This window comes from Papaver somniferum, unplaced genomic scaffold (assembly GCF_003573695.1).
Source record: "Papaver somniferum cultivar HN1 unplaced genomic scaffold, ASM357369v1 unplaced-scaffold_135, whole genome shotgun sequence".
In the NCBI taxonomy this organism is placed as follows: Eukaryota; Viridiplantae; Streptophyta; class Magnoliopsida; order Ranunculales; family Papaveraceae; genus Papaver; species Papaver somniferum.
In genome coordinates, this window is record NW_020622713.1 from 10,591,967 (window position 1) to 10,599,350 (window position 7,384).

Sequence of the window (7,384 nt, forward strand, 5' to 3'; positions counted from 1 at the left end):
TTCCAAGGGGTTTGATCGAGTTTCAAGGGGATTTAAAGCCTATAAATAGTTTTTTTTATGTCAGAGAAGGGGGATGAAGAGTTTGGGGTCTATACAGAGCCAGGAGGAGCGAAGAAGAAGGAGTAGCAGCAATGTTCACCTGCTGCTGCTGCTGCCATTAAAAAGCTTCAAGAACACGAAGAACAGACTCTCCAGGACAGTCTTATTTTCAGCAGCTTCAGAACAGTCTTATTTTCAGCAGCTCAACAGCAGAAGAGAGGTGTCGCAGTTCGCTGCAGTTTTCTGTTGTCGTTCTTTTCTGGACGTGTTTTGTGAGTCTCAGAACTACTATTTTATAACTTTTGACTCTTTTAATCACACTTTGAGCTTTGAATTAATATGTTGAGTGTGTGATTGATATGAATAGCTAAACCCCAATACTAGGATGATGGAGGAAACCATTCTTTATGCATGAGTAATTTTATTTAATTCTTTTATGACTATTTGCACTATTATGAATGGAATTATGATTTTTATTGATTATTTGTGATTTTGTCTGATGATGTATGCTTAATCCATGAGATTCTTGATGCATCATGCTTATGATTTACATATAATACTTACAAAATCTATTTTTGGCAAAGTAAGAGTCGATATTTGTTATCAATATAAGCTTTAATTGTCTAGAATTAATAATTGAATCGCATGAGTATAAGAATTGGTGAAATCCTGAGTCCCGGTATCTCTTGATCCTGTGACAATTTTGTATATATTTTTGTTTATAAATCTATTCAAGACCGAGCATCGAATCCGTATTTACCGCAAATCGAATTACTACAACAAAATGGCGCCGCCGACGCGGACTTGTATATAGATTTGTTTTTAGGTTTATTATTTTATTTTATTTTTTTACTATTATTTGTTCCTTTTTACGTTTCTTTTTGTGTCTTTGATTTACAGGTTCGAAGTGGAATACTAAGGACTTGGGAACAAAAAGCTTAAAGCTAAAAGTTAAAAGCTAAAAGAGAAGAAGAAAAAGACATAATTTTTTTTTTTTAGGATTTAATTTTTATTATTATTATTTTTTTTGTATATAGCTTTTATTTATTTATTTTTAGAATTTGTAAATAGGCTTTATTTTTCATAATTTTTGTAATTTTGGACTTTTTATTTGGACTTTATTCTGGACTTTGGACATTATTTTTAAAACCCTACGGAAGGGTTATAAATTAAAAAAAAAAATTAAATACAAACTGTTTGCAGGGAAGGACGACGATTACTATATCGTCTCGGCCCCTCGGGTTCGCACACGTCATAGGAGTCGTGGCCCGAGTCGACGACAACGGGTCATCGCCCGTCTGGTACGGGAGGTAAGTCCAATCGAAACACCCGCGAATCTCCTGCAAGCGGGTTACTGTCTGCCTTAAGGTGATAATTGTTTGAGGACGAACCGGACTGTCTTTATTTTCCTAGTAAAGGGCAAGGCCTGGCCTAAACAAGATAAGGGTTCGGATTTCATCATCGTTCCCTTCTTGCCCGCCTTAAGAAAACAAAACCTAACGCGAACCCAAGCTTAAAATTTGGAATAGAACGAGACTGATAGGGTAACGAGCTTAATAGGAAACTCGTTCGAAAAATATTGGTTGCTCTTTAAGCACACTCCAAAGTTCATGATGGTTTCTGTGAGTTGAATGCGTGACTGCGCCGCCTTGTGATAGCGGTGAGGCCTTGGGTATCAAAGCTCCACTGAGCTTCCCTCGCCTCAATTAAACTTACTTTGACTCGGATTGATTCCAGAGGGGTTTGCTCAAATTGCAACGAATTCCCTTTCGAAAGATAGAAGCTGGTCTAGAAACAATCTAAGTGGAGCCATCATGCTTTTTGTTTGCTAGAAATATTTAGGTTTGCTTTGGTGGAGTCGAGTCGGCCTTGTTTGTGATCGTATAGAATCCCTCTGTAGTTTATATTTCTTCGGCGATGAATCCTTTTGAGGAGACGCCACCTGCGATGACGTTGCGAGAATATATGTCTAGAAATTCTTCGGAAATGACTCTTGGTAAATATATGCGTGGGCAGCGATATATGGATACTCCAACTTTTATTGAGGAATCACCTTTAACGATCTATGAGAAATATTATAAACATAGACCATGTAGTTTGGAACAAAGATTGAGAATTCTTGAATTTCAAAAATTGTATCATGATGATGAGGATAGTGATGATGAAGAATCTGAAATATGTGGGAATAGTGATCAGGAATTTGTTACCCCAGTTGAGCCTTATAATGATTATATTATTTCTGGTTCAGATCCTAATAATTTTAAAAATTATTCACCTATTCAAAAGGACGAGGATTTGACTAGAGATACCCCCGTTTCAGACGATGTAGTATATCCTGTTTACGAAACCGATGATGGTTTAGAGGAACCAGTTTATCTTGAGATCGAGTCAAATGATTTAGAAACAATAGTCTTAGATGAACTCGTAGAGATTAGCGAGGATGAACCTGACTTAAAAAAATCAATTGCCGACCTAGAAATTAGGGAGGTTATGACCAGTCTATCTAGAGACGCCGAAAACTCTAAGTTTGGGGGTGAGTATCATTCTCCATGTGCTTTAACTCTTAGTAAGGTCCCTCACTTGGGACTTGACATCAATGCCTCAACCATCTTACAAGATTATCTTCATAATCGTTTTCCAGAACCTAATGATATCCAACAAGAGTCTCAAATGTTAGAAACCCATCCTCTGGTTGATGTGGTTAACCCAGGCAATAATACCAAGATTGATTTTGTTTTCCCACCAAATAGTTTTCTTCCAATTGTGGGAACGTATAGATTTCAAATGTGTCACTTATTAAGTTGTGAGACTAAACCTAAATGCCTTAGAAAATTAGAATCGACACATTTGCTTAAGAATGACCACAATTCTCACTGTGGTCAACTTTGTAAGTCATATCTGACTGACTTAGAGGATCTGCAATTATTTAGGTTATTACTTCGTGATTCTAAGTTCGTATTTGAGTTTTTACAGACTCTAAGACCTAGTGATTCGGATCCCATCTATGAAGAAACGCAGCCAATGAAAATATTCTATTTAGACCCTTTCATAGAACCTGAACCTGAACCACAATTAGATATAAATATCTTAATCAGGAAACTAGATAAGGGCATGTTATTCTTGTTCACTTTCTTGGGTTATTGTAGTTTCCTTTGGTCAGCTCTTTTTCGTTTTGAAGACCCACAGTTATTTCGACTGTTACTTTATGGTTCGAGTTGACTAATCCTTTCCTAAGTCTGGCTGAAGACTTTAAACTTAACACTTCTTGGGAGGTAACCCAATCTCATGCAACCCGGTAATATCCTTCCTTCACTCTTTTGCTTCAAATAGTAACTGTCTCTCCTTGTTCATGCTTTTAATTTCATCTTTAGAACATTGAGGACAATGTTAGATTTAAGTTTGGGGGTATGGGAGAAACTTTTTAGTTGCAATAAATAAACTCCAGAGCCTAGAAATTTATGCGTATTTAGGATGGCACTAACCAATCTAAGTGGATGGAAGCATTTTGGTTGTAGGAGTTGAGGAACCAATCTGATTAGATGGAAACATCTAAAGAGTCTATTCATAAAAGCACAGAGCTCAGGTGTTAGAAATAACATGATAGTTTCACCATATCTCGTTGAGTCCTTTTCACTTCTATTTTTATTTTATTTTGTTTTTAAACTATGTTTCTCTAAGTGATAGGTGGGGCCCACGATTCAAGTTGTTACCAATGCTAGGGTGAATTAGAGTGATTGAGATACCATGAAAAAAAAAAAAAAGTTGAAAAAGAAAAAGAGATGAAAAAAAAAAAAATTGAATTGAGACCAGACCATTTGACCAAAAGGAATAAATTCAATAAAGTCGACCACTGGTACCCTTGTATATGCCAGTTGTGTTGACCTAGAGTTAGGTTATCGACCACTGGTACCCTTGTATATGCCAGTGTGTTGATATTAGTCAGACTAGTATCTCAATCCATTAGGATAGGTTCATTTTGGCGGAGGCCTTCAGACAGATATGGGAAACGTCGTTCACTTAGTAAACATCAAAACCATCTATGTTTTCTATATCCATCTTCTTGATCTATCCATGTGATTAGTTTAGACTCCGAATATGATGTCCATAGTGCAACTATCTGAGTAGAGCTCTGTCACTTTATATGAATTTTAGTATGCTTGAGTGCAAACTCGTGTACAGCAATTGGAATTTCGCATCAGGGTACTTCTTCCTGTAGTCAATAAGTATGCCAACCAAGGAGATTCTTTAGTGCCTTCCAAGGTTCTGCGTAGATAGCTAAGCTCTGGAGTATTAAGGTTTTGTGGGTACACCTCTGGTAAACCCCCCGGAGACAACACTCCGCCACTAGGGCCACCTAGTGGTTTAACGGCTTACTGCACATGCTAAGTGTAGTCATTTTATTTTAGATTAGATTTGCTCGAGGACTAGCAAATAATAAGTTTGGGGGTATTTGATAGACGCATTTATGTGTCTAATTTGTCCCAATTGTTTATATTGTTAGTGCTCGATTTTGTACTTATTTGGTTATTTTATGTCTTTGTAGGTGTTTTTGGAGAAATAAGCTTTTGCGGCGAAATTGGCTAAAAAGTGGTTTTTGCGCTCGTGGGAGAAAATTACTATACGGACTCTCACTTTGGATAAGGGGTAACCTAATTACAAAGGGACACCGGAACTGGATAGGGGGAGGTCATCTTCAAAGTTTCAAAACTGGATTTTGGCGGAAAAAAAGGCAGCAGCGTCAACAGTTTTGGATCAAGGATTTGAGCGACCTAGGAGGCGATTCAATGGGCAACTTTGGTACCCACGGACTCTACAAGACATAAGGGACCTGTTAGAAGCGATTAGACCCATCTAATTGGGCTGGATAAGTCAGAAAATCCACACAAAGTCAAGACAGTGCACACGGTTTCTGTTTAGGATTTGAGATTAGTTTGAGAGATTTATGGGATATCTTGCGTGGGATATACATCAAAACAGTTGGGTAAAAGTCCTAGAAGATATTTGAGACGAGAGAATAGCTAGAAACAGCCTGTAACGCAACAAGAAGAAGATTATTCTTCAAACAACCCGTAAAGAATAATGGAGATTTCCAAGGGGTTTGATCGAGTTTCAAGGGGATTTAAAACCTATAAATAGTTGGTTTTATGTCAGAGAAGGGGGATGAAGAGTTTGGGGGTCGATACAGAGCCAGGAGGAGCGAAGAAGAAGGAGTAGCAGCAATGTTCACCTGCTGCTGCTGCTGCCATTAAAAAGCTTCAAGAACACGAAGAACAGACTCTCCAGGACAGTCTTATTTTCAGCAGCTTCAGAACAGTCTTATTTTCAGCAGCTCAACAGCAGAAGAGAGTTGTCGCAGTTCGCTGCAGTTTCCTGTTGTCGTTCTTTTCTGGACGTGTTTTGTGAGTCTCAGAACTACTATTTTATAACTTTTGACTCTTTTAATCACACTTTGAGCTTTGAATTAATATGTTGAGTGTGTGATTGATATGAATAGCTAAACCCCAATACTGGGATGATGGAGGAAACCATTCTTTATGCATGAGTAATTTTATTTAATTCTTTTATGACTATTTGCACTATTATGAATGGAATTATGATTTTTATTGATTATTTGTGATTTTGTCTGATGATGTATGCTTAATCCATGAGATTCTTGATGCATCATGCTTATGATTTACATATAATACTTACAAAATCTATTTTTGGAAAAGTAAGAGTCGATATTTGTTATCAATATAAGCTTTAATTGTCTAGAATTAATAATTGAATCGCATGAGTATAAGAATTGGTGAAATCCTGAGTCCCAGTATCTCTTGATCCTGTGACAATTTTGTATATACTTTTGTTTTTAAATCTATTCAAGTCCGAGCATCGAATCCGTATTTACCGCAATCGAAGTACCACAACATTACCTTTAATCCCCGCAAGCTGTGGCGGCTCCAGAATTCTCCGATGGGTGAACAGGCGCCCAAGAGCTGGCTTGAGCTAAGTTAGGTTCCTTGATAATTTGCATGAAGTCAGTTTTCGCCCGTGGGCCTTGGTGCATACGTCTTTAGTTCAGGATAACACCTTTGCTTCTGCTTCGAACATAACTTTGTTTTCTGAAGGTAACTTGAGTGTTGGTGAAAACTTGTTTCTGCGAAGTTGCATGCCCGGCTATATGACATCTTTCTTTAGGGGGTCTTTCCAAGTGATCTCCTACAATATTGATCGTGCTGCTCGTCGCATGGGTTTCGACCAAGGGGTCCCTCTAGCTCGTCAACCGTCTGCTCTAAAGAATTCGTTGCCAGTCGTTCTCAACGCCAGTGTTCTTGAATCGGGTACGCCTATACCCTTTTTCCCTTCGTAAAGAACTTCTTCGGCGACCTTCAAGCACAATGAGTTCTGGCAAGATGAGTTCCTCACCATCCGTGGTTTTGTAAACCATATGGTGGCGAAAGCCCGTTGTAAACCTACTCCTGAGGTTTTTGCAAAGCATCCAATGTTGAGGGATCCTTATGGAGCTAAGCGAACGTCGCCTGGTAATGTGAATAGTCCCCAGATGAAGGAGCGGAGGACGAAGAACCGTGCTGGTGGATTTCGGTCGGTTTCGACAGACCCGTCGACCCCTGTGTCTTTCAGCTCCTCCAATATTCAGGAAGGCGTCGCCTCTCTGCTGGTTCACCAAAAACGTGTAGATTTCTGTTTCTGAATATTTGCACCTTGTTTCTACCAGGGTTTCGGTAGTGTTAATGCCTTTACTGCACTCGCCCATCGTCAGGAGACAACAACTCTTTCGAAAGATGTCGGCGGCATTGAGTCCTCTCGTAATGGGGAAGAGTCAGAGGAAGAGAAAAGTTCAGAAAGTAAAAACAGTTCTTCTGACAGCAGCATTGGATCTTCTTCGGGAAGTGGTTCGGTAAGTTTCACGCTTTCCTTTCCCTTCTTCTTTTTTCTTCCCTCTTTTTTTTTTGAAAGCGTCTAACTCAAGCTTGCAGGAAGAATCTGATTCGGGAGATGATTTTGAGGCGGAGACTTGTGAAGACTTGCCTTTAGTGACGGCGACTACTGCCGGTGACTTGGAGATGGAAGTTGACCAAACAAAAAGCGTGAGCACGGTTCGGATAGCGGATAATGCTCTGACGGCTGTCGATGCAAGCACGGAAAAGAACCCTTTGCCAGTCGTAGATCTGGTTACATGAGCCACTTTTGATCCCCCATACTTGGTTCCTTATCCAGGTTACGTGCTGGTCGGCGGCTTCAGCGTGCCGTCTAAGTACGAGGCGTTGTACACCAGAATCTGGGAAAGGTACGGACATATGGCCACAACCAGGAAGATCACCAGACGATTCGCGTTGGCCAAACG